The sequence below is a fragment of the Thermobia domestica genome, chromosome 8, assembly GCF_964235325.1.
Source record: "Thermobia domestica chromosome 8, izTheDome1.hap1.1, whole genome shotgun sequence".
Lineage (NCBI taxonomy): Eukaryota > Metazoa > Arthropoda > Insecta > Zygentoma > Lepismatidae > Thermobia > Thermobia domestica.
In genome coordinates this window covers 133,087,118-133,109,337 of record NC_137461.1, presented here as the reverse complement: position 1 = coordinate 133,109,337, position 22,220 = coordinate 133,087,118, and the positions used below count along the sequence as shown (strand labels likewise).

Here is a 22,220-nt window from a genome sequence, read left to right as displayed (position 1 = left end):
TTGACTTCCAACGGATGACGTGATTTAGGTAGGTGGAAGTGTATGACACATGTGTGCTAGCTGTCCTGGCTAGAAATTATTGAAGATATGCTTAAAATTGAAATGGATAAAACTGTCAATGTTAAACACTGGGTGAGTACAGACCTAACCAAGTATTGTTTTCAGTTACAGTTAAGCCACTGAAAGTCTCAGACAGAAACTTAGAAGTCAAACAGCATCACTATACCAGTATATCCAAAGTTCAGTGTGTGTATTTAAAGGAATGCAAAGCCAAATTCAGTAATACTGATTGTATAGTATTGGATGATTTTACAGAAAATTACACGTTCGTAATTTAAGATAAGTTACGAAATTATCATTGGATATATTCTCAAGCTACTTTACACCTTTTTATGATTATTATATGTTACATGGTACATTATTCAGTCGCAATGTGTGCGTGGTCATTTACAACATGACACTATTTCTCTATATACATTTTAGTTGCTGCTCATAAGTCATCTGAAGGTGTTGCCATTCGTCAAAAAATGTATTTCAGTGAGGGGACAGCTACCCAGTACAAAAACAAAAAGAATCTATTAAACCTCTGTAATCACGAATTTGACTTTCGTCTCTTTGCTTTTTTTTTTTTTTTTTTTTTTTTTTTTTTTTTTTTTCGTCTGCTCACGGCAGAGACACGTGTGACAGTGAAGATTGTAGAACCAAACGAGGAATGTCAAGAGCTAGCCTTCAAAGAGCACACACAAACCAGATCATGACCGCTCAAGATCTGTATGACTTTTGTGAAAATAACATCACTGATATCAACTACGTATTTGTGTTCAAGGAAGCTTTACAAGCTAATGTTCCCATGCTTGAGAGAAGGTTTGCCAAATGCAAACCTCTACCTCACGTTAGGTCAAAACAAATTTGTACCGCTTAGCACAGGTACACTGCGAAGTTAAGGAACATGCAATTCAAGATGAATATGAAGATGTGCACATAAATACTAATGGAATTCCAGTGTTCTGATTTTCACATCCAGGACTTCGTTGCGTACGTTTATGATCACCAGTGGTGGCAAGCAGCGGTTGAAGATGTCAATCTGGAGCATAATGATTTATATGTTCGGTTCTTTAATCTAGCGGGACGAAGAATACAGACAGAGTTATTACAAATGATTCATCAGGTTTTAAAGCTTTATAACTTCAAATATTTACTGCCCACCCATTTGTACTAATAACCAATCGAAAGAGCATACTTTAAAGTTTTGTTTACGTCACTGCGGTTCCGTTGTGACTCACCAGGTGGCAGGGTGGTAACAGTTTGCAAAACGGCGAATAATCAACAAAATGCATATTGTGTGATGGAAAACAGAGGTTGTACAGCCTACGTTTGGCCGATTTCGTTCCTTCCCCCTCCCAGGCAGAATGGACTCACCCGACCCGTCCTGCAGTGTTGTGCAGTGGCTTCCTGGGAATGGAATTGTTTCTCCACGCGGACAACAATAACGCACAAAACAGGACCATTGTTTTGAGTGTTGTGTTAAATTTGTTTCCGTGTGTGTAGGTTTCCGCTCTGTGACCAAAATGCCGCCCACTTTAGTGTTTCTATCATTAGAAAACAGTGCAAGAAGAATGGTTGCAACATCAGTTTAAGTGGAATAAAAAAATACTATTAAAAAGTACAAGGACAACGAAGCTCCACCATTTGGATCACCAACGAAGTTTCCTAGGAAGCGGGAATGCACCAAGGCCACCTCCACCATGCAGAGGAAACTTCGCAAAATGGCAATGCAAGAAAATCCGCCAACACAAAGGTGTATGGCTAATCGTCTTGACGTATCTTTGGGGACTGAAAGCCGGACGTTACACCATCAACTCAAGCTGGAAAAAGTCATGAAAGCTCGCGGCCATCTTCTCACGGATGCCCACCAAAAGGAACGAAAGTGTAACGCCCGGAAGCTGTACGAACGGCATCTGGCAAAAGAAAGGTGGATGTACGTCGTAACGCTCGATGAAGCATGGATTTATCTTTCCGACTGCGGTAAACCGAGAGTCATCATGTACCGAGAGAAAAGCGCCAAGAACTTCAGAATGTGGGTCCGTGTCTATAAAGAATCCTTTTCAAAAGGGTTCATGGTCGTTACTAGCTACTGTTACCGAGGTAAACTGAAGATTCGTAGTGTGGCGAAGAACTGCAAAATAAATTTGCAGTATTTTCAGGAGCAGATCATGCGGCCGATCTACGAGCATGAGATTCCAACAATGTCCGGAAATGACGCCAATCTGGTGCGCATTCACATGGACAAGGCTTCATCACATACCTTACGATCGTCCCTCGCATTCTACAGGGAGATGTTGGAGGCAAGTGGTATACAGGTGATACCTTTCAATGAGGTACCTGTTAAATCTCCAGATACAAGTCCTATGGACTATTGTGGATTTGGATTGTTGAAGCGGGCTTTGGGAGAATGGCGTGTGACAACTGTGGAAGGACTTTCGAAAGCTGTGCAAAGGGAATGGGACAAGATTCCCCTCCCAGTTCTTCAGAGAAGTCTATTACAGTGGAAATTACGCTGTTGGGCTATGGTTGGGAACCAAGGGCAACACATCGAGCACTTAGGGACCTGGCGCCATGGATTCTTCTAAATTTTTAGGTAAGTCGAAATTGGCCAAATGTAGATTGAACAACCACTGTATGTGAAGACAGAATCCGTCATCACCATGCAGCGTGCGTTCCAAAGACAGTACAACAAAGAACCACCAATGCATTTTGCGATAGTATCGACAGTTTAAGGACACAGGCTGTCTCTGTAAAGGAAAAATCTCCGGGCTCTGTAAAAGAAAATGGACATGCTCGAACGAGTATGGGCTGAGCTTACTACCGCATAGATGTGTGTCATGTAATACGAGGAGCGCACATAAAACATTGGTAACGATATGTAAGAAACTTGAAAATGTGCTTTTTCAAATGGTGTATCAATTATTATTATGTATGTAATACTTTGTGAAAAACATTCATACAAAACCCGATGAATCATTTGTAATAACTAAAGCCCGGAATTAATGGCGAAATAAAAGCCCGAAAATGGCTGGCAAAATTGCAAAATGAACACCCAAAAACGGCAAAATAAAATAAACAAGCAATCACGAACTTTGGGGAAAAAATTGATACTAAAATATGAAAAAGCTATAACAGGCTATAATTCGTTTACTAACCGAATAAAAGGTTTCATTTTGCACTTTGTACTTACCGCTTAAAATTCTGGAAACTTGCGCAACCCGTGAAGGGACGACATCCAACAATTCATTCGCCATTCTTTAGTAGTAACAATGGAACAATAACTTAAAAACACTATCACATTTTATTCACATGCGGTTACATTAGCACAAACATTCAAAGCACAAGAAATACTAAAGTGAAGTCATTTTACAACAACACTAGCAGTTTATTTTCACTTACGAAAGGTTTTTCATATTTTTGTTCTCTGAAATTATTAACATCCTTTTAAGATTTTCAAAGGAAAGACTGTCTCCTGTCAGAAAGAATTCGCTTTAGATGTGAAAATGATCTATCCACATCTACAGATGTCACTGGAGCATACTTGAAACCATGTAATTTGGGAAGGATCCATGTCACTGTCAACAGTTGTATAGCATCACTTTCTATAACACTAGCGATGTCCTTCAATTTTCCCAAATCTGGATTAGCACTTACAATACTATCATACTTACGCCGAATGTACTCACCCTTGTCACCAGGTACAACACTCAAATCGTTGAGAGTACCATTGAATATTTTCTGAGAACTAGCAATTTTTTTTTATTTTATTTTATTTTATTTTATTTTATTTTTTTTTTTTAGCCTGGCATTTGGTAACTTTGCAAAATGTGTTCCAATGAAGACTAAATCCTTTTTCAAGGAATTCTTCTTAAGCAAACTTTGAGCAACCTTAATTGAAGACGCATCATCCTCATCAAAAGTATCAATGATTCTTTTGATGGGTTCAAAGTTGTTAACATAATAGAGAACGGCTGTAATCCATGTACTCCATCTCGTTAAGACAGGTTGTGGTGGAAGCAGAAGGTCAGGGGCTAATTCGCGAAACGCACTTGTTCGCGAGGGAGCTTTCAGAAATAGCTTTTTCACATTTGATACAAGATCAACATCAGGAAAATGAGAACGAACTTTCTCTGCAATTCTATGTAGCGACGTGCCAGACAGGTGACATGCAGCATACGTTGGAATAGAACCTTAAGGGCTTTTTGCTGCACTTTTCATGTATGCAACTCCGTCTGTGATAAAAAGGAGGACCTTATCGTATTTTACTCATTCTGGCCACAGAATACTCAGCGATTTTGTAAAAGCCTGTGCAATTGCCGTGCCATTTACTTTTTCCAGAACTTCTGATGCAATCAAAAAAGGTTTGTGTGCCTTCTTCCCTCCCAAAGTTCCAATTACAATGCTGGCAATGAAATGCCCTAGAATATCGCAAGTTTCATCAATTGAAATCCATATATTTTTGTCAGCAACACTTTTACGGATATCTTCAATAGTTCTGCTGTACGCACTAGCAACGTAAGTCTTTCTCAAAGATGATTCACTTAGAACTTTTTGTTTTATGAATTTCTCGAGAAAGTTTCTAAAGGAAACATTTTCTAACTTCCATAAAGGAATGTCCGCGTTAATTAGAGCTTCACACAGATCATTCACATAACTGTTAGTACGCAAAAGGGATTCGTGGCTGTTCCAAGAGTATTTTGAATCTTCTCAACAGCTGACTTGCGTGTACTTGCAGAATTGTGTTTTGCAGTGCTTATATGATGTGTTACAAAATAACGCTTTTCAGCGGAAACCACAGTACGCCCGAACTCACTCACAAATTTTTCCAACTTCTGTTGCCTAGAAAGACCAACTTTCGCCATCTTGAAATACTGAAACGCACATAAATACCAGTTCTGTATCACGCACGCCTAAGACCCACAATAACTGCCCACCTGGCTACTTCTTGAAAATAAGCATCTTCGTCTATCATTCCAAGAACCAAAGATGCTTCAAAATTCTAAGAACTGAATACGCACTAGCATCCCCGCCCCTCCACTTGTCACATTCCAACGGGAATAAACCAGTTATTATCAGACACCGAAATCGCTTGGCCAGATAAGAGCGACTCAGATCTGTGTATGCTCTCATTCATGAGTAAATAAAGAGTAGCGGAAGAGAAAACCTGTGACAATGGCAACAAACTGCTTCTAAATTGTGAAATTGCACTTTTCCTGAAAATATCATGAAAATTGCAATAATGGCACTTATGACATTTTGCCATTAATTCCGGGCTTTAGTAATAACCATAACCAGTGATGTAATGCTAATATTTTAGGTGGGTATACGCTCCATCCCTTGTTACACTCACTCACACTCTCTCTCTCTCTCTCTCTCTCACACACACACACACACACACACACACACACACACACACACACACACACACACACACATATACATACATACATACATACATACATACATACATATATATATATATATATATATATAGGCGCGGACCCAAGGGGGGCTATAGCCCCCTTGACGCTCAGGTATACACTGGACAAAATGGACTTCAATCCTGCTTTACACTGGATAAAGCGGCAAACTATGGTTTGGCCCCTACCTTGATCATATCCTGGATCCGCTACTATATATATGTATATATAAAATTATAAAATTGAAAGTTACTATGTTTGTGACTTAATCTTTTGAACCACCAGACCGATCTTGATCAAATTTTCAACGTAATTGCGGTTCTGGCCTGGGAATGTTTTTAGCTATTTACTTTGACGGTACAACTTAGGAAAGGGAGAGGAGGGGGGCATAGAAAAAATTAAAACTTAATAACTTTTGAAGCACCCGACCGACCTTGATCAAATTTTCAGTGTAGATCAGGTTCGGGACTGGGATGATTTTTATCATTTCACTTTGACGGAGCAACGTAGGGAAGGGGATGGAGGGGGAGATATACAAAATTCAATAAATATAAAAGTAAAAGTGACTATGTTCGTGATTTAATTACTTTTGAACCACCCGATCGATCTCAATCAAATTTTCAACATATATGAAGTTCAAACCTGGGAGGTTTTTTATTATTTCATTTTGACAGTAGATCTTAAAGGTGAGGGAAGAGAAATATATGAAAATAAATAAAACTTAATAACTCATGAACCACCCGACCGATCTCGATCAAACTTTCAACATAGATAAGGTTGAGGCCTGGGATGTTTTCTTCATTTCACTTTTACAATGCAACGAAGGGGTGGGAGAGGGGGGAGATATATGTTGAAAGAATAAAAATAAAAGTGATCGTTTTTGTGACTTCATCACACTTTAACCACACGACCGATCTTCATCAAATTTTCAATGTCGATGAAGTTCCGACCTGGGGTGGTTTTTATCATATCACTTTGACGGTAGACCTTAGGGAAAGGGAGGGGACAAAAATATAAAAATAAATAAAACTTAATAACTCTTGAGCCACCTAACCGAACTCGATCAAATTTTCAACATAGATGAGGTTCGGACCTGGGATGGTATTTATCTATTCTCTTTTTCGACAGAACTTAGGGAAGGAGGTAGGAGGGGGAGATATATAAAAATAAATAAAACTTAATAACCCTTGAACCACCGAACCGATCTCGATCAAATTTTCAACCTAGATTAAGTTCAAACATGAGATGATTTTTGTCATATCACTTTGACTATGTAACTTAAAAGTGGGGAAAGACATTTACAAATAATCAAAAATGACCGATATTAGTGTCGAATCTATAGTTTTTGAGGTCGCTGAGAAGAACAGTGACACTTCTGATGCCATTTAAATCTAAATTGAGCCCCGCAAAAATTGTGGGAGGGATATGTATATATATATATAATCAAAATTACTAATATCGGTGTCAAATTCATACTTTTCGGGGTCGCTGAGATGAACAATGGCATTTCCGATGTCATGGCCCGCAACATGGGGATGAGACGGGCTATATAAAAATAATCGAAAATGACCAATATCAAGAAGCGCTTTAATAATAGTAAAAAGTGACTGACTAACGAAACATATTACTATTCTTTCTTAATTTAACCCAGCGAAGCGGTAATTGATGCTAGTATATATATAGTATTTCATAATTCTACAGCGCTTGGGGGTTAAAATTTGGCAGAAAACAAAAGCAAAAAGAAAGTTCATTAAATTAAAGTCGAAAGCGGCCTTCTTTTCGAGTTACGAAGGCAGAAAAGTGCAGGAAATTGAAGTTTGAGCATTAATAGCTCAAAGGCTAATAGTGTTAGAAGAAGCGGTATGGTGAATTTCAGAGGAAACCATGCTTGTATTTTCGAAAAATGCCACATTCAAGGTGTTCGGAAAATTACGCGAAATTTTATTAAACCCTGCTCCATTCAATCCACAATTATCTTATGAGACCTTGACTTAATTTGTGAAATTCCGTAGCTACTTTCTCTATACGCTTGAACTTGGTATTACCTGACAACACAGGTGTGATTTCGCTTCCTCTAACACTATTGGTCTTTGCGCTATTAAGGTTTGAACGAGCAGGACATGTATATGATGTAACAAAAAGAACAATCTAAGAAAAACTTACCTACAGTATCATAGATTAATTTAAGACCTTATTTAACTCTGCGTTAAGCAGGCTGTAGAAATGGTTGTACTTCCAATTCGAGGCAATTTATGGCTGAATTAAGCCTTGGTACCAGCTCCGAAATTAGAGTCTGGTAGAGCCTTTCTATTTTTAAGTGTGCCCCTTCTGGCGCCACAGTCGATGTGTGTTTTCCCGTATCTCCCTCGAAAGAGGAGGGGCGGGTTGCTGCGGCCGAGATCTTTCAATTGTTGTATGCGGAAGCGTTGCCACAATGAATTATTTCACGGACTTCGCTGTGGTCTGTCCTGTTAGCCATTCTAAGTAGCCTGTGATCTTCGCTCGTCAAGACCAAACGACTGAATAACAAATTGGCAACACATCTGAGGTTATTCACTTCTTTTCCGTAAGCAAAGGGAGAGTTTCCTCTGTCATAGGGATGGCGGGGGTGGGGCCGAAGTATAGTTCGCACGTTTTTTGAGGGCACACCTGAAATAGACTGACTCTAGTATCAGTACACCCATCTGAAACTTTAGTTCAATAATTTAATTCAAGTCGAGGTTTAAGTTTCCCGTCAGGAGCGATTCAAAAAGAAAAAAATCACAAACGACAATCTTACCGAGCAAAGTAGCTCAATTTCTAGAGCGTTCGCCTCGCATTCGGGAGGCCGTGAGTTCGATTCCCACTGCCGACCATTCTGACTGGGGTTTTCCTCAGTTCTACCAGGCAAATGCCGGGATAGTACATACTAAACAGGCCCTCGCCAATACCTTCCCAAATCCTTTCCACTATTATTGTTGTTAGATATCCAGTATAAAATGGCGTCTTAGCTGTATTTGGTGATTGTTAAATAAAATAAAATAAAATAAAATAAAACAAATACGCACACTAAACAAAACGAAAAATAGATAAAGATAAAAAAATGCTCTCCTCCTAAAAGTCTTTCCGAAAAAAAATAAAAGTTGTAAACTAAAAAATGGGAGATTTTTTAGTTTTTAAATTCAAACTTGAATTTTTAACATTAAGAAAAACAAAAAGAAAAATAGAACCGAGGAAGCAAACAAGAAAACTCACAAGTCTAGTATTTCTAGGTATATTACAATTTCCGTGATCAGACATTTTCCAGATATTGAAAGATGTTTGATCACTGCTTATTAAATTATTAAACCTTGAGCACACTGCCAGACAAAAGGATTTGAAAAGTACGGTGCGTGAACTTATAAGCTGATATACTATTCCAGTATTCAATTAAACTGTCAAAGGAAAGCTTGGAAAGAGCAGTAAGGATTGACAGCTATCGATATTTCTTTTAAAGAAAAATAAAATTACTCGCACAGCTGTTTTCAGCTAAATTTAAACCTGGGGCCGTTCATACAGGTGTAAGTTCCAATAATAATAATAATAATAATAATAATAATAACTAGGTGAAGAAGGTGTAAAAACCCTTTGCAGATCAGCTATCCTAAGAGAGACTTTTCTTCATTCGGACCACTCAAATATCGCAATAGTACGTAACTTATAAGCCCCAAGTAGTCTCCTTTCTAATGACTTCAACGAAGGATGTTATCCCTCTGACATCTTCGTCATCAAGCCGGAGATGCCATAAGAACCGTTATAATGTGAAATAAATAAATAAATAAATATTCTTACGTCTTTTTCTGAAGTAGTAGCTAAATTAATACGTTCTTCGGATTTGTCTACCCTATTTCTCGATATCTTTGCGTTTACATTTTCGCCAACGGAATTTACACAGCTATTGTCTCCTTTCCTTTTTAACCAATTTTCTAACATCATCTTGAACATCTTGTAAATTGCGAAGCAACTCTTATTTTGTCAACCCAGAAAGAAAGTTTTAACACTACTAAGCAAATATTTTCTGCTGCGGCTGTTCTGAAAGTAAAGTTCTGCTTCTACAAGTCACGGATCTACTGCAATGTTCAAAGTTTACTGTGACATGATCAAACGCTACAAGTATCTTTCCTGACTTTTGTTTTCTACCTACTCCTGTTAATAAATTTTCTTCAAATATTTTTTATCTGAACGAAACCGAAACAACATAGAAAATGATTTATTTTTACTCGTTTTTTGCCCAGTAGGTTGCAGAAAAACTACTATTAGTACTAGGTGCTGAGTATTTATGGAAATCAATCGCCGCTTTCTTTGATGTCAACTGCGACTACAAATGAGCAGTACTAATCTGAGTTACGATATTGTATTTGATATTGGGAACGACGGTGAATGCTTCAAGCTAGACGGACGATAGGGCATGTGTTTTCTTATTTTTCTGGAGGCCAACGATTTCTTGGCGCAAATATATTCGTTTAATTTCCTCTTAACCCTTTCACTAAAGTAAAGACCACGTTTTTTCGGAACCTCCTTCCGCGATTGGAAAGGAACTGGTTCCACCCCCTTTGGCCTTGCTCAAATTGTATCCAATCGGTAGACTTTGAATTTGGATCAAAGAGGGCGTGAAAACTTTGGTCAATGCTAGGTCAAAACGGAACAACTCGATGTCACTACCTGGATATACGCCCTACTCCTCACTCTCCTCCATCTACTCAATTTTATCTCCCACTGATCTTTAGAGACAGAAGAGTTTTTAAGAGTTTCCAAGAAAAAACATTTGGAAACAGCTTGGTTTTATTTTATTATAATATCAGAGAATAGCTTTCAGAAGGTAAGGACAACGCATGTGACATCTTGAGATAAAATCACTGCAGGTTCAGAGTGCTGTTTTCCATTATAGAAGGGATTCTCGGAAAACTCGATTTCCACACCCTGAAAACGTAAACATTTTAAAAAAGAATTTAGACTTCATTCACGGCAACAGCCTGACGACCAGCTGTCTAGTGATTTTTTTTTTTTTTTTTTTGAAACAGTACATGAAAAGCAGTTGCTGTTTATTCCAATTAAGTGAGTATACCATGAATCGAATGTAGCATATACCCACATTGCCCTGTATCGTGACATCATTTTATACGTAACTTTCCAACATTACCGTCTGCATACCTGCTAACTCCAATATAGTTTTACCGTAAGTACATTATGAACTAGAGGTCACTTAGCTTAAGTTTAATAATTTTCGCAGTTCCCCAACCAGAAATATTCAAGTGCAAACATTGGCCAAATTCCGTTGGTGGTCATACTTCATGACTTACAAAATCATCATTATTCATTTCTACGATCTCCTATTTCGTCCAGCTTTACATTGTGTGGAGAAAAATCGAAAATCCATATAAGGCATTTTTGGCTCAACCCTTCCCAGAATTTTCGGAGCCTAAAAATGCTGACTTACTTATGACTCTGTGGAATTATATGAGGCATTTGAAATTGAGGTGGTAAAAAGTGTATTTCATTAAGGGACACTCCATAACCTTTTCATTGATATTTGTATCTCTCTTATCATTTCTGAGACTATTTCTCGTGTATCCTAATTTTTTCATGATCTGTCACACACTATATTGGTAATATGGCTGTCATAGGCATACGGAACGGAATACGATACTTTTAAACGTATCACTGTGTTTACGAAACATACCAATGTATGTGCAGATTATAGGGTTTAAAAAAACCCGGGTTTTTCTGAAAAAGCCCAAACCACCTGGGCCCACATGGGTATTTTCGGGTTAAATTGGGTTTTCTCGAAATATTTCAATGTCTTTGGGGAGTCATTCTATATCAAATCAACACACTTAAGTAAAAAAACGACCATATCCGATTTTGATTAAATTTGGCAGTGAGATAAAGTTCATGTAGACCAAGAAAAATGTCGTTTTAATTTTTTATGTCAACCCGTTTTGGAATTATGGCTATTTAAAGTTTACAAAAATCATCCAAAATCGGTCGGCGGCCATTTACTAAAACTGTTATTGCTCTTCACTTAATTGAGTTAGAGACTTGGGAGTGGTGTCATTGTCTTTTATTTTTAACTGCCTTTAATTTGATATACAACACCTAGGGGGTCTTAATAAAAATATTTTTTCCAAAATTGATTTGAAAATTTTGAATTTGATTTTCAAAAAAGTCACATGTTCAAAAATTTCCAAAAAAGAAAAAATCCCAAAAGTAGTTTACCCTAAGACTAAGCACTGTGCCAAGTTTCAAAATGGGGTGACATTGGGTTCTTAGTGAAAATAATTGAAAACTGACATGAACTTTGAGAAAAATCACACTTAATATGTTTGGAATACAAAAGCCAACATATAAATTGCGGAAAAACAGTTTTCCGGTTATCGGAAATCACATCCTCCATTTTCCACTGTTCCGGAAACTTTTTTGTTTTCCGCTTTTCCGGACAATTTTCCGTTTTTCCGGAAAATTTTGTTTTCCGCTTTTCCGGAAATTTTGCGTTTTTCGCTTTGCCAGATTGGATTGGTTTGAGAGTTTAACGTTCCTTTCAGCAGCGTGGCCATTTCAGAGACGGGACCGACAGCTTAAAGTGCCCTCCGAAGCACATCTCGGGATTGAGCCAAGACATTAGGCTCCCAGCGGGATTTTAACCCGCGACCACGCGCGCCAAAGGCGAGCGCTCTAGCCATTAGGCTAGGGAGGAGCCTTTCGCTTTGACGGAAATTTTCCGTCTACAATGTTTCGGTTTCCAGAAAAAAATTCCGATAATCCGTTTTACCGGAAAAATGTGGCCATCCCTAATAAATTCATTTGAATCGAATAACCTAATTTGCAGAAAAGTATGCAAGGTAAAATGAGAACTTTAAGTAAAATATATTTTAGCCAGCTACATTTATTTAGTAGACACAACGTTTTTTCATAATAAACACAGTTATTGAAAAAAAAAACAACCAAACAATATTTGTCCATAAATTTTAACTGGTTTCCAAACAATGAAAGCCTCCGTCAAAATTAGAAAGCAAAATACGTTATTATTAAAAAAAAAAGCAACGAGTAACTTGTTTGACAAGCCTGGTTTATTTTCTAGGTTCAATGGCGTGTTGATGTAGTGTGTAACAATTTAAGACGTGTTTTACATCCTCAACCACTGCCGTAAGGGAGGTCAGTTTGACTCTGGCATCAGTGTTGTATGGATGTTGAAAGTACAGTGATCTATTTTTGATTTCTAGTTTGTAGTTTGAGAATCCAAGGAAGTGTCTGACGCAAGTACTTATTGTATTAACAATATCTACAAGTTCCTTATTTAGTGTGAAATGAAAAAGTGATCGGTTTGAAATTCTACATTTGTTTTAAAATGGAACGAACGACTAAATTTTCAATGTCAAGATGTTGCAACCCCAAAAATAAAAAGAATAATCAGGTAAGGAATAAGAACAAGTTGAGAAATGTTACAAGTTGGATGGTGGATTTGTTCCCTGAACTAACTAAAAATTCAAAAATATGTGATACTTGTAGGAAGGAAATATCAGCACAGTCAAGAGACATTCCTACAACCTCGTACCAAGAACAGAAGTGGTCTGCCCAGATGGTGAGGATCCTCTTTTTGCTGTTACTAAGTCACAAATGATTGATACACTTAATACTTCCCTCAGTGAATTAGGCGCGTCTTCAATAGACAAGTGAAAAATAAGGTCAAAAAAATATGCAAAGAAAAAAGTCCAAAAGATTGAGTCTGTACTTAAGAAAAATCTTTTTGAAGCAACCGGCGATTCTTCTGATAGTAATGAAACTGAAAACTTAGATGATTCAGTTACTCAAAATCTGAAAGTTCACTTCAATAATTCACCATGTAGGTCAAAAAAATAATGATATTGACTTGTCTACCCGAATCTTGGGGTATAAGAAAAATCATGCGTCAGTTTAATGCTCCTAACTACATGGTTTGCCAGTCAAAGAAAATCATTAAAGAAAACGGCACTTTAGAAAGCCCCAATCCAAAACCAGGCAAAACTCTTGCACAAGATGTGGTGGAAGCAATAATTTCATTCTATGAAAATAACGAGATCAGTAGAGCTATGCCTGGCATCAAAGATTGTGTAACTGTTACTGATCTTCCTGTTACTGATTAGCCTTCTAAAACTAAACGTTCTAGAAGGCTAATACTATGCAATTTAAAACAGGCACATTCATTGTTCAAGGACAATTTTCTAAATTATAATGTAGGTTTTTCTAAATTTGCAGAACTCCGGCCAAAGTATTGCATTTTAGCAGGTTCTAAAGGAACACATTTAGTATGTGTATGCACGATATATCAAAACGTGAAGCTTATGATCGAAAACTCAAAACTAGGACTTATCACTGTACAAGTATTGTTTGCCACAAACGCTTTGCAACCCACCATCAGTGGATTGTAAAATGAATGACTGTGCACAGTGTCCAAGGGTGTCCGAAATAAGAAATACCTTGGCACAGGCATTTGAGGAAAATCTTGTTGACAAAATTACTTTTCGTCAGTGGATATCAGTTGACCGATGTACATTAGAGATCATAGAGAAACCTGCATCTGAATTTATTGGTCTCCTGTCTGAAAAACTACAAGTGTTGGTCCCACACGATTTCATAGCAAAACAACAGACATCATTTGTGAATCAACTAAAAGAAAACCTGACAGAGTCTGAATTTGTGGTAACATTAGATTTTTCAGAAAACTATAGTATGGTAGTGCAAGATGAAGCCAAAGCTACCGGTACCATTGGGCTAGTGGACATGCCACAGTACATCCTTTTGTTATTTACTATAAGGAAAACACCAAAGTAGCTCACACAAACTTTGTTGTCATATCAGACTGTCTTGAGCACAACACAGTTGCTGTCTACACTTTTCAAAAGAAATTGACTGAATATTTAACTATCAAATTTGAAACTGTGCCTAAGAAGATATACTATTGTTCAGATGGGTGTTCCGCCCAATATAAAAATGAAAAGAACTTTTCCAATCTGTGCCACCATCTTGAGGACTTCCAGCTGAATGGCACTTTTTTGCCACTGCCCACGGCAAAGGACATTCCGATGGCCTAGGTGAGACCGTCAAACGCTTGGCTGCTAAAGCAAGTTTGCAGCGTCCTTACGAAGCTCAAATTTTTTCTGCTGTCCAACTTTATAAGTGGGCTGAAAAGAACATAAATTTTGAATATACTACACAACAGGACTATATCGAATCAGAAATATTTTTAACAGAACGTTTTAAGCAGTCTGTAACAATCAAAGGCACTCAGAAATTTCATACATTCATTCCTGAAAGTGAAACAGAACTGACAGTAAAATACTTTTCAGAAGCAAGTACATCCTTTACAGTAGTTGTATCACGATCTGCAGACAAACTGACGCTAGCAGACTGTACTGGTTATGTGACAGTGGCTTATGACGGAAAATGGTGGTTAACGTATGTATTGGACAGAAATGAAGAACTAGAACTTTCCTTCATCCCTGTGGACCATCACCATCATTTTGCTACTCTCGAAAACCAGACGTTCTATGGATTTCCATAACAGGCATACTCTGTGTTGTGAGTCCAGTTACTCCAACAGGCAGAAGCTATATTCTACCAGCAAATGACAGTTTAGCAAGTAATGCGACACTATTACAACGTTCTCTGTGAACTTTGCGAACTTAAAATGTGTAATCCATAAAATGTCAGTGTAATACTAACTTTTCCTTCCATGACAGTGTCAAGTGTTACTCTTAGACCAGTATCAACTGATCAATTCTTAGAAAAGTGTCTGAAAATGATTTATTATAAGTGTGCTGCAAATAAATCTTTCAACTTCACAAATCTTGCAGGTAAGCCTATCTCTGTCATATATTTGGTTATATCTTGATTAAACTTACTTATTCCCTAGATTAATATGTTGGTTTGCGTATTCCAAACATAAGTATGATTTTTTTCAAAGTTCATGTCAGTTTTCAAGTATTTTCACTAAGAACTCAATGTCACCCCAATTTGAAACTTGGCACAGTGCTTAGTCTTAGGGTAAACTACTTTTGGGATTTTTTTTTTGGGGGGGGGGTTGAACATGTGACTTTTTTGGAAATCAAATTCAAAATTTTCAAATCAATTTTGAAAAAAAAAATATTTTTATTAAGACCCCCTAGGTGTTGCATATCAAATTAAAGGCAGTTAAAAATATAAAACAATGACACCACTCCCAAGTCTCTAACTCAATTAGGTGGAGAGCAATAACAGTTTTAGTAAATGGCCGCCGACCGATTTTGGATGATTTTTGTAAACTTTAAATAGCCATAACTCAAAAACGAGTTGACATAAAAAAAATTAAAACGAGATTTTTCTTGGTCTACATGAACTTTATCTCAATGCCAAATTTAATTAAAATCGGAGATGGTCAGGTTGAATGGGTGTGTTGAGATGACATTGGGGGTAAAAGTGTTAAAATATAATTTATATTTCAAGATTATCATTGTTACAACTTGCAACAATTTTCTATTCAGTGCAATTTTGAAAAAATGGCCACCGTTTTGAAATTTTACATTGGATCGCCGAGAAAATCTAATACAGCGAATTTAGAGTATCTCGTGCTTCTATTCTGAAAATTTCAACTTGAAAGACCGAAAATTGCGCTTTGTAACGTGGATAACAACTATTTTGATAAAATGGCCGCCATTTCGAAATTTTGCGTTGGTATGCCGCTAAGATCTATCAGGAAATTTAGTGTGTCTCGTGCTTGTAACCTGAAAATTTTAAATTTATAAGATCGAAAGTGGTACCCTGTAGTATGTATGGTACACCAGGGGCGGATAGTCTCCAAGAGGGGGGGGGGGTCAGAGCTGATGGAGGTGAAATATTCGTCTCATGATCTAATTCGCCCAGCAAATGTAGATCAAAAGCATCAAATTCGCTCAAGGAAAGGCCAAAATCTGATAAAAATCACTTTCAATGGGATCACCTTAGTTGTACCAACAATATACTAACAAAAAGCTCAAAAACCCAGGTGGGTTTTTTCAGGCGGATCCAACCTGAAAAAAACAACGGGTTTTTTTTTCGAGCTGGGCCCACTTGGGCAAACGCTGGCAGATTACCAGAATCTTCAAAAAATAGTCGTGCAACCACCACCACACGATTTTGGTGAAATCACCCGCGCCTGTTCCCTATGAATGCACTCTTCAGCGAATCCCTCTGCTGCTCAATTTTCCTGATTTGGTTAGGGTACAGTTTTACTATACGGATCCACGGTTGCAGTCACTGTCCGAGTCAAAATAAAAACTTGCCGAAAACAAATCCCAAAAAAACCCCTGCGGGGCTTCTAACCCGTTCACACTACTACTACTATTATGGATCTGTATAGTAAAACAGCAAGTCGATTAGATAGCACTCTTGCTTTTAGTGGCTACCTAACACAAGTTACCTTTTTTTTTTTTTTTTTTGCACGTCATGAAGCACGGGCATATGCCGGGGTAACAACGTCTTTGGGAATCATTTAAAGCAACACAAATAATAAAAAAAATACTTTTTCTTAATTTGACGAACTGTTGTAAACCTATACTTTATTGAAGAACAAACGTACATAATCGAAATCATCATTCTTTTTTGAAGGAATTTAGATAAATGGTATTTCGCCTTACGCATAGTAGTCCCAGACAGTGCTCCACCCTGGAAACAGTTAATCTTGGACACTTTTACCCGTACTCAGTTAATAAAGTCAGCATTTACACAAAATGGTTTTCAAACTGAATCATTTGCATTTTGGAATTAAAATGAAAAAAGTTGTAACAGAATATCCTATTCCATGTTTTCTATTAACGCGATATTCAAACGTCAATTTCGTTCAGCAACACAAGTGTAATTGCACATGTGTATTTGGTAAAACATGTCATGCTGTTAAATATACATAAATAAATTTACACGGATTTCATGCTATAAGCTAAATTAATGTCGATTATATTCAGAAAGATATTATATTTTGTAGGTTTCAAATACATAGCTACTACCATCTGGTTTTGACACTTCTCACAATAACATATGGTATGCATAAAGCATGGTTATTGCTTTCATAAACACATACTAACTTTCTTGTTAAGTGTTTAACATGTACACTTACTAGTGAATCAACGATAAAAATTTTAGAAGAAAATCTTAGTACCTACCTGTTAATATTTACGATTTCTTGTCTATCTTCACACAACTGTTACTGCCACTTCGGCCATGTTCATTCTAATTGTTTACTTCCACAGTGGAGTCACAGTCGTTGCACTTTCATAATTGGAGTAAAATAACATAATCAAAGACAACATTAAAGAAAGTGTTTTTCATGGGAGTAAATAAAATAATGGAAGATTTGTATACGTATATTAAAAATATAATATATCTTTGCTAAATAATAGCTTTGATAAGTGGCTATGTTAGTTTTAAATACAATATTAAGAGAACATCTTTTGACGTAGTGTATCAATAATATACTTCTATTTAGGCCTATACTGTATTTACAATACTACCAAGAATTTACAATAACAATAACGAGCAAATTTATTGTACAGATCCATACATAAATTCATAGTATACGTACTCCTTCGGATACAGATTAAGAATAGTCCGTCAAAGAAACTTTCTTTCTTTCACTTTTCTTGCTTTAAATATTCTCAAGGGCTTTCTGAACTGTTGTTACCTTAATGCATGATCAAACAATTGCCTACGGATTGATAACATGTATAAAAACTGATATGCACTGTGAATTGGTGTTAGCTATCCTCGTATTTGTTATTTTATATACGCATTTATTCCCCTCCCCAAAGAAACAAAATCTGAAATGACAGTACTGTTGCGATCGGCCTCCTGATGGAAAACTGCCTTTCAGCATTTTGTCGAATAACAAAAACAAAAGGTCTACTCGATTTACACAAAAACTGTTTACTTGTAATCAAGAGATGATCAGTGATGACCAGGGACGTAGCTAAGGGGGTCACCGGCCTCCCCAAATCTTGGCTTGGCTCCCTCAAATATTTATTTAAAATTATATGTTAAAATTGTTTTTATCCTACAATAAATGAAAACAATTATCCACAGTAAACGGAAATTATTCATACTTCCAGAAAAGATTATTTTTTAAATACATTTACAGGCTATTTCTCAAACGCTAAATGATCAGTAATAAGAGCATAAGATCAGTAACTTTGCGGGCCGGGCACAAAGGCGCCGATTTTTCTGTAGCTTTGGGGGGACATTCAGATATGTATGGTTGTAGACCAGGGTCTAAGAATGCATATATCAGGATTTTAAGGCAAATTCAAATTATCCCAAATATTGGATATTCATAAAAATACATACAACAATACATATAACAATAAAAATACATATGGAAATATACATAACAACATATATAACAATAACAAATACATATTAAATACATATTCATAAAAATATATGGTGTGGCTCACATGAGTTTTGGGGGCCTGGGCCCCCTTGGCTCCCCAGGATCGACGCCCTTGACCGGGCGTTATCTTCGTTAATATTGTGAGGTTCTTCTAGCCCTTAGAGTGATTCGAGCCTTATAGTTGCACTGAGGTACTAAGGGCTAAAAATCTATGCGAATGCACTTTTTGTAACCGACTAAAACAAAACTGAATGGTTGATTAGACTCAGGTTAGGAGGATGCTGGGTTTTGTTCATTGCTGGGTTTTGCAACATAATACTTTGCCTTATCTGTGCTGGTAACGCTGCGGCTGAGCGGCAAAAGCCCGAAAATTATCGGGAGTACACAATATATATATGGAGGTTATACCAGTGGTCGAAATGAGACGGTATGCTGTGGTACGCCATACCGCCTTTGTTTTTTCAGTGATCTAGACATACCGTCACAGGAGAGTAGATGCTGAATACCTTTAATAAATCAATTTTTATACACAGTAATTGACGAATAGCTTTGCACGTAATATATATATATATATATATATATATATATATATATATATATATATATATATATATATATATATATATATATATATATATATATAGATATAGATATAGATATAGATATATATATATATATATAGATATATAGATATATAGATATATATATATATATATAGATATAGATAGATAGATAGATAGATAGATAGATAGATAGATAGATAGATAGATAGATAGATAGATAGATAGATAGATAGATAGATAGATAGATAGATAGATAGATAGATAGATAGATAGATAGATAGATATTTCTTATGTAGAAATAATTTCTAAGTTGACAACACCGACATTTTTGTTATCTTTTTCCTACCTTTTGTTTTTAAAATGAGGTATCTTCAAAGAAGTTCATCTAGTTTATATTTTGATGTCATCTAGTTTATATTTTGAAGTTCATCTAGTCAATATGTTGAATTGCTTCTTTCTCATGTATGTGTGTGTCTTCTTGCCTTAATGCACATACTGTCTGTCATGTTTTGAGTATGGATGGATTTAGGGGTTGTCTGCTGTTGGGACGGATCTTCTGGGGGTTTGGAATATCCTTCAGTCGAGTGGGGGGTTCGCGAGTTTTCCCGTAGGAAATTGTTAAGATAAAAACTCGAGTTTTGAGCATTTTCGAGCATAATTATCTGTAATACAACATAAGGGGATACATTTTTAAATTTACTTTTTCAGAATGTTGTCGGCGGGGGATCAAAATATCTGCATGTCCCCCTCCCATAACTTCAGAGAAGCTCTCCAATGGTTTTCAGTCATTATGTAAATAGAAATGCATTCTTTTTGACAACATACCCTCATTGTATTTCAACATTTAGATAGCCGGTATGTCGAGTCAAAATCGTAATAGAACCAGGGGTGTAGCCAGCAGGTTTATGTAGGAGGGGCCCGTCGTTTTTAAGGGCGGCCAGCTACAAAGCCAAATGAAATTATGTTGCAGCTAGTGTTTTTGAGACCTGAAAAAAGGAAAATTTCGGTTTCCTTCGGGAAATTAAAGAACACTGGTTTCTAGCTTATTATTATTATTATTATTATTATTATTATTATTATTATTATTATTATTATTATTATTATTATTATTATTATTACTATTATTATTATTATTATTATTATTATTCGCTTTTTCTCCATAAATTATATTCCAGGTAGTTTTTATTATGTTTAACCAATAATTACTGTCCCGGACCAAACATACCTGCATAACTATTTTAGTTTAAGCCCTTGTACACAAGCCCTCAATCAACATAAAGCTGATTTTTTTTTAAATTTCACTTATTTTCTTCAATATTTCCTGACAAATATATTTATTTATTATTCGTGACTAAAAGAAGAAACATAATTATTTTATTAACATCTATGTCTCATTTTCTGTTCTAGGGCCCGTCCACATAATACGTAACGCTATTTTTGACCAATTTTTACCCCCTCCCTCCTGCTTGTCACATTTCGTAACTCAAGGCCGAACCCCACCCCTTTGTTACGTAACACTTTTTGATTTTTGTTTTTTCATTATTTTGATTAATTTAGGGGTTATTACAATTTAAAAAAAAAACTATTTTTAATGGTAGAACTTTTTATTACAAAATGCTTATATTATTGTGAATATATTTGTAGCGTTTTTCGCTAAAAATCAAAGTATTAGAAAATGGTAGACTCGTAATAATATTTTATCCCCATAAGGTTGTTTAATTAACCAATCCTAATCTAATGCTACTGTCGTTTCCCAAGGAGATCGCACCTATCATTTTAGGTCACTGGTGATTAGTGTTAAAATATTACGGTAGTTAGTGGTCTCTTGCCTGTCAGATGATAATTAATAGATTAATAATTTCCTTTTTTAACAAGCAAGACTTTATTTTACATGAATTTGAGGTTACAATTACAAAATTCAGATTATGTTCTCCCGCAGGAGACCATTCGTCCAGTTGGAGCCTTATATTAATGACAGCAAGTTATGAAAAAGAGAAATACAACTTACATTAGGTATGTTGGTGAACCACCCATGTTATTGCAGATCCTTTGTTGGTTGCTGAGAGATCCGTTGGTTGTTCCGAGATGATCTTTGGACCTCTCCCTTACCTTTTTATATCGTATTAGTTTCGTCAGCCAGACCCTGAGGTTCTCCGTAACAGCCTTGTTTGCTCACTTAATTACTTCTTACGCTACGTGACTGCCGGAGAACCTCATTAGTCCACGATAAGTGTGACTGTTTATTCCAAAATTCTTTTGTTAAAATACACATACATTTTATCACTAGAAAAAATTTCTTTTTTGATATCTTTCTTCTTGAAGAATAAGTTTTTTTTTTCATATCATAGTTTCATCACAGTCCCCCACTTATGAGGAACTGTTCATGAACATCACCGTAGTGTGTGTCATTTTTTTTTCATATCATAGTCCTGTCCACACTACGTTTATAAACACTGACACTATAACACTAGTAGTTTATAGGTATGCACTCACATATACATAAAAAAACAGTTCACATCTTCTAGTGTTCATGGATCCGGAACACATTGAGACGTAGAGTCCTTGTTGGGGACCTTTGCGCTTTGATGAGCCGCAGGGCAATTGGGTGTCATCCATGGCCGCCGCTCATGGCTTCTGTTCTTTAAGTCTTTTTTCAAGTCGAAGATACACACAAAATTAGGGTTGTAGGTGTGGCGGTGAGGGACAAGTAATGTTACGACGTAGAGTCCACACTGTCACAATTTTGTTGACTCAGGCATGGGATAGTTCCCGTGGCCTCAAACAGACAGGGAGCGCAGGCAG

The 22,220-nt window shown here is 36.6% G+C and overlaps 1 protein-coding gene across 2 annotated transcripts in view; it reads right to left on the bottom strand.

Moving 5' to 3' along the window:
• Positions 1-21,796, bottom strand: part of mtgo (miles to go) — an 813,614-nt gene extending 791,818 nt beyond the window's left edge. The window contains exons 1-2 of one of the 2 annotated variants that reach the window (XM_081769001.1): positions 21,427-21,796; positions 17,633-17,738 (exon numbers count right to left, since the gene is read on the bottom strand). The gene's annotated coding sequence lies outside the window, so the exon portion shown is untranslated. Of the gene's footprint in view, positions 1-17,632; positions 17,857-21,426 lie in introns of those variants that run through there. The other variant, XM_081769002.1, reaches the window with a different exon arrangement.
• Between the last annotated feature and the right edge of the window lie 424 nt (positions 21,797-22,220).